Raw genomic sequence first — 13,163 nt, forward strand, 5'->3', positions numbered from 1 at the left:
CCTTCCACATCTTCCTCTATTACCACAGATGTTGTTCCCTTATGTCGTAACATATGTTCTACCATTCTGTCCCTGTCAGTATTTTCTACATATTCCTTTCCTCGGCGATTCTACGGAGAACCTCATCATTCCGTATCAGTCCAACCAATTTTCAGCGTCCTTCTATAGCACCGCATCCTCAAGTGGAGGCCCTGGTGCTTGACGAACGCATATGACAACCGAGGTAACAGTGGAAAAATTTAAAATCGGTCGTTGATCAGTTGTAAACAACTTGGAGGATATTTTTAACATGATAGGAGTCGCCACCCGTTGGGTTCCACGGCTGATCACACAAGTCAGCTGTGCAAGGCCAAACCACACGCCTCCCTTAACCATCTAGTCACTGTGGGCGAGTACAAGTTGTATCACTATGACCCTGAGACAAAGGAGCAATGTACGCAAGAGAATTCGATGACCCATTCATCACGTGGCAAGTGCAAGCTAAATATTTTTTGAGACTGCAATGGTGTGGTGCTAGCAGACTGTCTTCGTAAGAGGCAGACCGCCACAGAAGCATACTGTCGTGGTTAAGGGAAACTGTTAAGATGAAGCGACGCGGGAACCTACCCAGAGGGGTGTTTTTTCTCCATAGAGCTCCCAACTCATTGTGCGCAGGTCACCCTGCAGGCTGATTCTTTGCACTATTAGATTTTGACTCGCTCTCTGTTTTGTGCTGACAAGACGTCCAGTGGCCTCTTCCTCCTTATTCGGGTCAAGAAACTGTTGGGTATTTCCAGAATGAGGACGACGTGATATTCGAGGTGTGACGTTTCCGCAGCAGACAAAATGCAAACTTCTACAACCCATGTCTCCGCTAAGTCATTAACCGTCGGCAAAAGTTGCGTCTCATTAAAGGCTAAATGTGTGAAAAAAGATTTACACCATTCCCATGATCGATGTTTGTAGTTTGATGTTTTGCTGATGATAATTAAAACTTTGTCTACTCTTTATGTTTTATCAGTTTCTAATCTATGTCAGATCATACAAAATAACAAACTGTCCAGGTGCGAGAAGGACTCGCGTTTTGAGTTAATTATGTGAATAAACAGTTTATCCATCCCAAGAATCGACAATATCGACGATTTTTGCCTGCTGTTGACATTGATACTAGCAAGATATTGGTCCCGGTAACGCCAAGACTTTCGAGTGTGTCCGAAGCCGTATAAAAAATGGAAAACGAAATATTTTTGTGTGATATGGTCACAAATTAACAATTTTCTGATTTCTTCCTTTACTTTTACTGCGAAACCTTGCTTCTTAACCAGCTGTACGGTTCTAGATAACCAGCAAGTACTTTTGATCAGTGAGTTTGCAAGTATCAAAATCTGTGACGTAAATGGCCATATTTTTTGACTGCATTGATTTAGAAGTTTTCATTTTTACGCCGCCAACGGACGGTAAGGCTACTAGGCGGCAATTATTTAGCATTTTCTCCGCCTACCCTTTTCTGAGAAAAAGGGTTTTTCACCGTAGGAAAAACAGACAGGCACAGACAGACTATCGGCCGGAGAACAAAGTGACCCTATAAGGATTCCGAATTAATCGATTGAAATACGGAAACCAGCTGGAGTGGCCGAGCGGTTCTAGGCGCTACAGTCTGGAACCGTGCGATCGATACGGTCGCAGGTTCGAATCCTGCCTCGGGCATGGATGTGTGTGATGTCCTCAGGTTTAAGTAGTTCTAAGTTCTAGGGGACTGATGACCTCAGTGCTCAGTCCCATAGTTCTCAGAGTCATTTGAACCAATTGTTTGAAATACGGAACCCTAAAAATGGTTTCCATTTTCGTTTCTTCAGATGCCTGTAATCTATTTCAATATCTCAAATCGGTTTGATGGTTTACTGAGGTTACTTTTATGTTACTACCTAACGTTTTTATTCCTTAGTGAATTTGCAGGAAAGATATTCTTATCTACGTTGCTAATAAAAATACACCTACCTAGTTCATTCATAGCTGAATATGGAAAGTGTTCACTGAAATGTACTGCATAATTTTGTGGCAATGGACAATTACATAGCGACCATATGGCGTTATGCATACAGATTCGGACCTAGTTGTAAGCGGACCGCATTCATGAGAGACGTGCCAGATAATGGGCGGAATCGGGGCGCCGCGGAGGCTTAGCATTGCATGAGGCAGCTGCGGCCGCGTCCGGCGCCAGCACGGCACAGCCCGCCCAGTAGCGACTGTATAAACATGTAGTAGCCTCGTCCCTTCTGCCCCTGCGGGGTCCGCTGGCCCGCGGTACATCACCCGCTGACCTTGCCGCGACCTACTGCAGTGGCAGTGCGCCACGCTGCACACGATGGTAACAATTGCTCATTACTGGAAACGCGTCACTTTTATGGAGATGCGCACAGAATCGACACTATCAAATAGCGAGATGCTTTCTGATTCATTGTAATAGGAGTTAGACTTAATAAGATATGGGGCTATAGGTAGTACACAATACCTCGTTTATATGCTGGGCGAACACCACCAACAAAATTCTTACATCTATACCCCGCAACCTACCTTATGGTGTGTGGCGGATGGTACTTCTGATCCCACAACTGATTTCCCTTTTCTCTCCTTCATTTGTCAATGGTGCGTAGGAACAACAGGTGTCTATAAACTTTAATGTGAGTTCTAATTCCGCTTTACGCAAGACGTCTTTGTAGACGTGGGTGTGTCGAGGTAAACGCTTATTGCTTTCGCTTTTGTTGTTACACATGCATTCTCCAAGCAGAGTGTTTTCGCCTCCATTACGTGTTGTTGTGGCTGTGTAGTGATAATTTCTTTCGTGTCATGTATGTTTGGCATGTAGCGCGCGGATCTGAACTGTTGTCGACGTTTGTGGTGTTTTAGTTTGTGGTGTGTGTGTGTGTGTGTGTGTGTGTGTATGTGTGTGTGTTGTTTACAAGAGGGACAAAGAGACAGAGAGAGAAAGAGAGAGAAAGAGATTGTTAGTGTTTGGTATAGGCTTTTACTAGTTTTAAGGATTTTTAAGTCGGCCTCTATGTTCTTAGCAAGACAGAAATGAGAAAAACTGCGACATTCGCAGGATGAGCTGTAATGTTTCTGATTTTCTTGCAGTGGTCATTTAGCGAGACATACATGGGAGAAAGTCATATTTTGCCCAATTATTCTTTGAACGTTCGTCGTCCGGCTAAATAGTTCCGGGACTGATTTCATCCCTGGAGTATTAGCGACGCCAGCGCAAAATCTAACTGGCAGCTTGAACAAGTAACTGTAAACTACAGATGAGCTTTCGAACAGTCAGTCATTGAGCAGAAAGAGTTACGTAGCGGACGCTTGGTCTTAGTGTATCAACGTTGTTGCGTGACAAATCACAATTAAGTAATATCTCTAAATCAAATGTTCAACACATTCTACAGGAAATTTTGAAGAATAAAAAAGTGTGTGAAAAGTTTCTCCAACATACGTTAAATCTCGAACAAAATCAACGAAGCGCCGACGTCTGCCGAGACTTGATTAAAGTGCAAAACAAACCCTGCTCTTTTCTGGAAAAAATATCGTCACGTGTGTTGAGACTTATTGTTGTTAATACCAACTTATTAAAACGACGAAGTGCAGAAATTCACTCGAAGGACATACTTTGACAACATAACCGACATTAGAACCAATGGGACGCGCAAGGTGAACAGAATCCCACTGAAGGACTATTCTAACAGTTTCACATGGTTGTATGAACTTTCTGTGCATCGTACTCAAGTGGGGGAAGTTTATGTATGTCTTGAAGCATTAAAATCACCATCTTGACTTTTCTGTATTTATTTTTCACCCAGCTTCGAAACTTATGCGACTGATGGCGTACGTTCTCGGAATTTCAACAGTAATTCTCTCCGTGAGACACAACGCCTCTTTTGTAGCATCTGCCACTTGAGTATGTTGTAACACTACCGCACCGGCTGAAAGTTTGGAATTTGTGATAAGGTCTTATGGGACCAAACTGTTGAGGTCATCGGACTCTAAGCTTACGCACTACTTAATCTAACTTAAAGTAACTTACGCTAAGGACAACACACACACCCATCCCCGAGGGAGGACTCGACCCTCCAACGGGAGGCGCCTAAGACCGCGCGGCTAGCCCGCGCGTCCCGGCTGAAAGATCCCGTGATGAAACGTGCCGCCCTTCGCTAGATCCTCTCTACCTGTTCCATTAATCCCAGCCCGATTAGCAAATCTCAAGAATCGTTCGAATAAAAATAAGCCATTTCTTTAGTGGATGAATGGTATTTCCGTAAGATTCTTCCAATGAATTTCAGCCAAGCATACGTATTTCTTTCACTTTATTTTTTGTGTTCATATCATTTTAGGTAGCTCCGAACAGTTAAATACATGTATTTTTCGGCTGTTACTGTTTCCAGTGAGTTTTCATCAACAGCATAATCTAACGCTAATGGTTGTCTTCGCGTATTTATACACAATATGTTTCAGTTACTTTCAGAGTCAACTCTCAGTGCCTGCTCCAATCATTGGTCCTCTGCAGGTATACCTGAGTTTCGTCACAGCCCTCTGGAGCTGCCAGCGTCCTGTAGACAACACTAAAGTCTGCTAAATGTTCCCGGATACATTGCGTTGTCCCCTTCTCGCCAGATGAGAGTACCTCCATCACTATCGAACGTAATTGTTTTGGTGCCCAAGGTGGTATGGTGTGTGGAGGCATAATGTTGCATGGGCGTACTGATCTCCAAATATTTGAACACGGTACAGCTAAACTACTCATACACACAAACACAAATGACCATCCAGCATTTGTCAACCGCGCTGGTAGAAAATAGTAGGCCTTGCTACAAGAAATACTTCCCATCGTTGTGGAAAGCATGAGAGCGCTTTGCAGAGCATGCCTTGCCGCGCGTGGTCATCACACACACAATGTTAAGAACCATGTCGCGCCTTTCGTTATGTGTAGGAGAGTTCAGTTTAATTAGTGTCTTCGCATAAAAATGTCATATCTGTTCATTTCGTTGCGTATTTATTTCAGTTACCTTCTGTAGTATACTGCAGCAGTATTTTCTATGTATGATCAAAGTTTCATCCAGCTATGTTATTTGGCAGTGACACATCATGCAAAAGTTGCTTTCTTCCTTAAATTTCGCACACCAGTGTACGTATTGTAAACAATGGGTCTATAACACTCTCTTGCGAAACTCCAGAAACTGCCTTCACAGCAAGTGATTTTGTATTGAGTTGTGTCTCTGTAATGTGGCGGAATAAATGAAGGTCAACTTCGCACCTTACATAAGAGTTTTATACATCGTAACGGAAAGGTGAATATGACACCTAACTTACTTCGGCGGTAATCAGCAGATTTGCCTATAAGTATGTAATGTAATGCAAAAGGGACAACACTCAATCGATGGTATTAACACATCGCTCCTATATAATGCATGTCAATCAGCAGAAGTTGAAACAAGAATCGAGAGGAAACGTTTTGTGTGGAACCAAGTGCGGGCAGAAGCAGAGGCTGCACCATGGAGGCACCACGAAAACCTCTTAGGGGGCATCCCGCGGCGGGATTCAGCGACTGGAAAGGTGACGCATACTGGAGATCAAATAACGGGCCACCGGAAGTAGGACACGAAGGAGCTTTAGAAAACTGCATTCCGGAGTTACAAATGGATACGAACAAAACCAGTGATGCAGTTGATCATGTGAACAGAAAATGGTACACATGTGATGTACACATGTAACTTTTAGGCGTCTGGAGCGGGCACAAAACGTCCGATTGGCGGAAACGAACTAGGAAGGAGTAAAGTGCCGAGATTTCGACGCAGTTCAATGGTAGATCCCTTGTGATTGCCAGAGAGAGTTTCCTCAAAATAAGAGGAACACTCCCATTGGTAGAAAAAAGTCGTGATGTGAAGAACGAAAGAACCCAGGTGGGGAGACAGTTCGGCTACGAGAACGACAAGAGAGAAATTTTCAGTGGACTCTTCTCTGAACTGGCATCAAGCCCAGAATGGGGCACATAACGTTCTGCATGACGCAGAGGAGAAATTTGAGTGAACACTGCATTCACTGCGGCTGACCTTCAGCTAGATATTAGCTGTAGTGTCGTTGAGCTCCAACTGGGGAGAAACGAACCAGCCAGTTAGTTAATTGACCTTGCGAGGAGTGAGAGGGCATTTTAATATACACGCTGCTCCAGCCATGTGTGTGCATATCGCCATATTCCAAGACTAGGGATGAGTGCATGTTTTCTCGCAAAACGAGAAACATAGGGAGAGTTTCTGCTGGAAAATTCAGCAAAGGTTTAATTAGTTTTTATAGGAGTTTCAGAGGACGAGAGCTGCCATGCAGAAGCCAGTTCATTGCAGCTAAGGTAAATACCGCCAGCAGAGGCGTAAACTTATTTGTTCACCAGCTTGTGTACACTGTAAACTAGAGCGACCTTGGGTAATCTTTTGCTCAACTTGTCGCAAAACTAACCATCCTCCGTAGACTTCGCTGTCATCCTAAATAGTACTGAACTCTGAACCGGAATCGGATGACTTATTGTAGTATTGGCCAACATCATGACGTAGTCGTAAGAATAATTTTGTAAAGAAACTTCTAGTTAACATTTACCATTGTGGTGTTTAGGAATATTCACTTTCTGAGGACGAGATGCGTTCGTTTGACAACTGTCGTAACTTTGTCACATTGTAAACTGTGTAACTGCGTGTATTTATGTGATAAGATTGCAAAATAAAACGAAAATTATTTACAGCTTACACAGTTGTTGTTCTGCCCTAAAAACCTTACATCTCTTAGAAAATCATGAATCTAACCACAGAGTTGGTTCAAAACTCAGTAAGGTCATTTTCATTCACCGCCGAACTGTACCGAATGCCTCCCGGAAGTCAACAAACACGGTGTCAACCTGGGCTCCTTTATCTATGCGGCACTTGATTTCATAGACGAATAGAGCGAGCTGTGTTTCACAAAATCAATGTTTATGGTTTTTATAGGAGGAATGTTTGTTCTCTAGAAACGTCGAATCGCGTGTCCCATAATTCTTCAGCAGATTGACGTCAACGATACAGGCACATACACTCCTGGAAATGGAAAAAAGAACACATTGACACCGGTGTGTCAGACCCACCATACTTGCTCCGGACACTGCGAGAGGGCTGTACAAGCAATGATCACACGCACGGCACAGCGGACACACCAGGAACCGCGGTGTTGGCCGTCGAATGGCGCTAGCTGCGCAGCATTTGTGCACCGCCGCCGTCAGTGTCAGCGTTTGCCGTGGCATACGGAGCTCCATCGCAGTCTTTAACACTGGTAGCATGCCGCGACAGCGTGGACGTGAACCGTATGTGCAGTTGACGGACTTTGAGCGAGGGCGTATAGTGGGCATGCGGGAGGCCGGGTGGACGTACCGCCGAATTGCTCAACACGTGGGGCGTGAGGTCTCCACAGTACATCGATATTGTCGCCAGTGGTCGGCGGAAGGTGCACGTGCCCGTCGACCTGGGACCGGACCGCAGCGACGCACGGATGCACGCCAAGACCGTAGGATCCTACGCAGTGCCGTAGGGGACCGCACCGCCACTTCCCAGCAAATTAGGGACACTGTTGCTCCTGGGGTATCGGCGAGGACCATTCGCAACCGTCTCCATGAAGCTGGGCTACGGTCCCGCACACCGTTAGGCCGTCTTCCGCTCACGCCCCAACATCGTGCAGCCCGCCTCCAGTGGTGTCGCGACAGGCGTGAATGGAGGGACGAATGGAGACGTGTCGTCTTCAGCGATGAAAGTCGCTTCTGCCTTGGTGCCAATGATGGTCGTATGCGTGTTTGGCGCCGTGCAGGTGAGCGCCACAAACAGGACTGCATACGACCGAGGCACACAGGGCCAACACCCGGCATCATGGTGTGGGGAGCGATCTCCTACACTGGCCGTACACCACTGGTGATCGTCGAGGGGACAATGAACAGTGCACGGTACATCCAAACCGTCATCGAACCCATCGTTCTACCATTCCTAGACCGGCAAGGGAACTTGCTGTTCCAACAGGACAATGCACGTCCGCATGTATCCCGTGCCACCCAACGTGCTCTAGAAGGTGTAAGTCAACTACCCTGGCCAGCAAGATCTCCGGATCTGTCCCCCATTGAGCATGTTTGGGACTGGATGAAGCGTCGTCTCACGCGGTCTGCACGTCCAGCACGAACGCTGGTCCAACTGAGGCGCCAGGTGGAAATGGCATGGCAAGCCGTTCCACAGGACTACATCCAGCATCTCTACGATCGTCTCCATGGGAGAATAGCAGCCTGCATTGCTGCGAAAGGTGGATATACACTGTACTAGTGCCGACATTGTGCATGCTCTGTTGCCTGTGTCTATGTGCCTGTGGTTCTGTCAGTGTGATCATGTGATGTATCTGACCCCAGGAATGTGTCAATAAAGTTTCCCCTTCCTGGGACAATGAATTCACGGTGTTCTTATTTCAATTTCCAGGAGTGTAGTTACATGCATTACCTCGATGAATCTTCTTGAAAACCTATGCTTTCTTCCATTCGCTGGATATTTTTCATTGCGCCAGCGACCTACGATACATTATTACTAGAGCAGCTAGTTCTTTCTCTAGATCTCTATAGAACCTGTGTAGTCTCCATTTATTTCATGTGTAAACTCGTATCAAGTGCAAATAAGGCTGTACTGAGGTGCGGCGCTGAGTGGCAGATGTGCTCTTGTCTAACGCGCGCCTGAACAGTTGAATGTGAAAGATGTGACCGCAAGCGCCAGAGACGACATACAGCAGCTTACTTCTTCATTATTCTTAGTTTTTATGTAACTGCTAAGTGTAATAAGACTTAGAAAGAACGACTTTGACTTGAATGGTACATGAAGATAGAGGTGTTATACACTGGAATATTTCTTGTTAATTGTCGTGCGACATCTTAGGCACAAAAGGGAAATTAAATGCTTGAAGGTATGGAAGTATGAAGTCAAATATAAGCAGAGTGTTGTAAGAATATTACTCAATACGTATATGAAATTAAGGTGCGTCTTTAGAATTAATTTTTGACTTACTAAGAACTTTATCATTGAGTGACTGCTGCACTATAGACCCAAGTCGCATATAATTCAGTTGCGTTGAAGAATCTGCAATTTCTACACAGTCTTAATTTTACTTCTGTCGTCATTGGCCAACTTAACATGCAAATTGCATTCACTCCGCTCCACAAACTCCGAATTTATATCTGGCAATTCACCATTGCACGCATGTGAGCCTGTGATCAACCTGAACGGAGGAGGAGGAGGACGATATTAGTGTTTAACGTCCCGTCGACAACGAGATCATTAGAGACGGAGCGCAAGCTCGGGTGAGGGAAGGATGGGGAAGGAAATCGGCCGTGCCCTTTTTCAAAGGAACCATCCCGGCATTTGCCTGAAGCGATTTAGGGAAATCACGGAAAACCTAAATCAGGATGGCCGGAGACGGGATTGAACGGTCGTCCTCCCGAATGCGAGTCCAGTGTGCTAACCACTGCGCCACCTCGCTCGGTACGGCATAGAATCTGTTTCTGTGTGTGTCGTACTAAAGAACGTTGGGGTCCGCAGCAGCCTCCTAAACTGAATGTGTGGCGTGTATGATTAAGAGTTAAGTAAGTTTACAGTTAAATAATTCTTACGTTCTGAATTAAAGATCGTTAATTGCATCTTTATATGAGTTCAGAATATTATCTTTGGACATTCATTGTAATTGTTCGTGATACATGGCAATGACTGCTATAATTTAAAAGCCAAGTTCATAATCGAGAGCTGCTTTAAAGGTAAAATTTGTTAACATGTGGTACCTGTTAGTGAACTATTGATTCAAGAGTTGAAATATCCAGCCACTTCGAACTTTATAATTTTCTCAACCTTAAATAGTGTGGTCTGTGAGAGCGTGTGCTGTGTAGTCCGAACTCATTGGTTTACACCACTTGCTGTCCAAACTATGCATTGTCTTATGCACCAAACATACCTTGTTGTGGATACATACAGTTCAGTTGCCAAGTAACATACCAAATAAGTAGAAACATACATCCACAAGTATATCGGCAAAGAGAGAGATAATATAAATCTCACATTATCTCACACTGTCCTGACGTTTTTCCACTATTAAACGATTTTAGTTGATTTTGTCTTCTGCTAATACTTATTTCAATATCTACCATTTCGGCGTTCGTGCGATGGTTGATAGTAGGAACCGTATTAAGATCTTACGTTGTGAAACAAACTAACAATAATGAATTCCGTAGTTCGGCCTTCTCTCCATTATCTTCCGTTTCGCTGTCATTAGATCACTGAGCGATTGAATAGATGATTTAAATTCACTTTGCGTAAGACCAGAGCTTCTTAGAATTTTCAGTCAGATCGTTGGTAAAATTTTGCTTTCAAATTCATCGAAAGCTTCTCACATCGCGCTCGTTACGTTTTCGTTTGTCAACTAATCTTTGACTTCACTTAAATTTGTGATGAACGTTTCTCTTAATTTTTTAATAACTATCTAATACGGCTATTGTACCACGGCGGGATTTTACCATCCCTGACAACCTTGCTCGGAACAGACTGGTCTAAGGCGTACTGTACAATACCTCTGAATTTCGTCAATTTTTGCACCACATCTTCTTCGTCATAACTGAATTTTCCATGTAGACTACTCGGATACTTTTCAATCACTGCTGTCACTCTTGCTAAGCAGAAAGAGTTTCCCAGCTTTTTTAACAGTCCTTTAACATCTGCAGTCAATCTTGGAATAATAGCCATTCCATTAGCAATGCCTTCCTCTGCACTAGCTGATTTAAAAAGCTCGGGATGTTTGTTGCTAGGAAGTATATGACTTTACGCGAGGATCTTCGCATGCCACCCAGAAGAAGAAGTCCATTAGCATTATGTATCGTTACCGAGCTGGCCAAAGGACAGGAGTCCGAGACCAATTCATTGTTGCTCAGATAAGTACGTCAAAATGGTTCCTAACACCGAGCGCTAAGTGTAGGAGCGCCCCTACATGCTGAAACCACATAAGCAGAATGTTGTGTTGATATTTTCAGTGCAATATCGGTTCAACACGTGTGGGGGTAAGAAATCATATTAAATGCATGACACAACTGTAACAGTCTTATTACTAACGGTTTCGATATTATACCATCCTATCGTTATGAAAAGATTAATTATTTATCATATTTAATGTCATTTATCAATAAGGAAAATCATATAAGACATGTGCTGTCTACACTGCCACACAAGCACAGAACGCAAACTAATGTCTTAGAGCAAAAGATGGTGTGATTGATTACAAATCATGGTCTGAGCTGTAACCGTGAGTTATAATGGATTCTCACCTCCTTACGTTCTAAGACCTCTGTTGGCTTTCTGTGTATAACAGTGTAGGACTGGGCTGTGTTATTATGTGAATTTAGACAAGCGAAACTTGTAGTAAGAAACGACTATTCCAGTCGTGTGTCATGCAAGAAAACAGAATGCTGCTGTTGGAAATCGCCTACAAAAAATGTTCGAAATGCAATTACTGTGTAGAGGGCCACCAGGAACCGTGGTCCCTTCATACAGAAATGCCCAGAAAATATAATTGAATAGCCTCCAAAATTTCGCTGGAATACAGGTTCACTCTGTAGTCAGTAGTATACAGACTCTGTTGCTCAGCAAAATTTATTCACGAAAGGTTTCGAATGTCAAGTGTCCATTATCGTGTTTCCTATGACGAGGCAAAATTTCAAGCTGCTAACATTAATGCTAAAACTCAAGAAAAAAATATGTTTCTATAATCGAACTGGTAGAACACTCATAATTAACGAACAAACCACCACTCAGATACAAAGATGAAACAAAGGGACTGAAATGCAAACCTTCATCTAAAATTGTAGTTGATATGACATAGGATTACATTTAAGGCAAGAAAAAATAATTTTACATGTTACTTGAACCCAGTCTTTTTTGTTAGGATTAACATTGCAAGCTTATTGCAAATTCCTTGTAAACTCTCCGTGCAATCTTTGAGGCGAAGCAATTATTTTCCTGCTTATTGTAAACATTCTACCAGTTCGGTTATGTATTATATCCTCGTAAATTTTACAGTTTAACCTCAGGAAACTTGGGTTTTATCTTTAGGAAATTGTATAACGGATACTTGACATCGGAAAAAATTCGTTAAAAAATATTAATGCGCAAGAGAGACTGAGCAGTACATACTATATTCTGACCACTTGCTATTCCTCTGTATTGTGATGTCTCTGTAAACTGAAGCAGAAAGTCAGCACCGAGATCTGAAGATGGTCATTGCTGAGTGAAACCGGTAATCTAAAGACCAATAGTTTTGTGATCAGTGGCGGAAATAAAAGAAATTCAGTTTAATAAGTACGAGGTGCATTCAAGTTCTAAGGCCTCCGATTTTTTTTCTAATTAACTACTCACCCGAAATCGATGGAACTGGCGTTACTTCTCGACGTAATCGCCCTGCAGACAAACACATTTTTCACAACGCTGACGCCATGATTCCATGGCAGCGGCGAAGGCTTCTTTAGGAGTCTGTTTTGACCACTAGAAAATCGCTGAGGCAATAGCAGCACGGCTGGTGAATGTGCGGCCACGGAGAGAGTCTTTCATTGTTGGAAAAAGCCAAAAGTCACTAGGAGCCAGGTCAGGTGAGTAGGGAGCATGAGGAATCACTTCAAAGTTGTTATCACGAAGAAACTGTTGCGTAACGTTAGTTCGATGTGCGGGTGCGTTGTCTTGGTGAAACAGCACACGCACAGCCCTTCCCGGACGTTTTTGTTGCAGTGCAGGAAGGAATTTGTTCTTCAAAACATTTTCGTAGGACGCACCTGTTACCGTAGTGCCCTTTGGAATGCAATGGGTAAGGATTACGCCCTCGCTGTCCCAGAACATGGACACCATCATTTTTTCAGCACTGGCGGTTACCCGAAATTTTTTTGGTGGCGGTGAATCTGTGTGCTTCCATTGAGCTGACTGGCACTTTATTTCTGGATTGAAAAATGGCATCCACGTCTCATCCATTGTCACAACCGACGAAAACAAAATTCCCATTCATGCTGTCGTTGTGCTTCAACATTGCTTGGCAACATGCCACACGGGCAGCCATGTGGTTGTCCGTCAGCATTCGTG

The sequence above is a fragment of the Schistocerca serialis genome, chromosome 1 (genome assembly GCF_023864345.2).
Source record: "Schistocerca serialis cubense isolate TAMUIC-IGC-003099 chromosome 1, iqSchSeri2.2, whole genome shotgun sequence".
In the NCBI taxonomy this organism is placed as follows: Eukaryota; Metazoa; Arthropoda; class Insecta; order Orthoptera; family Acrididae; genus Schistocerca; species Schistocerca serialis.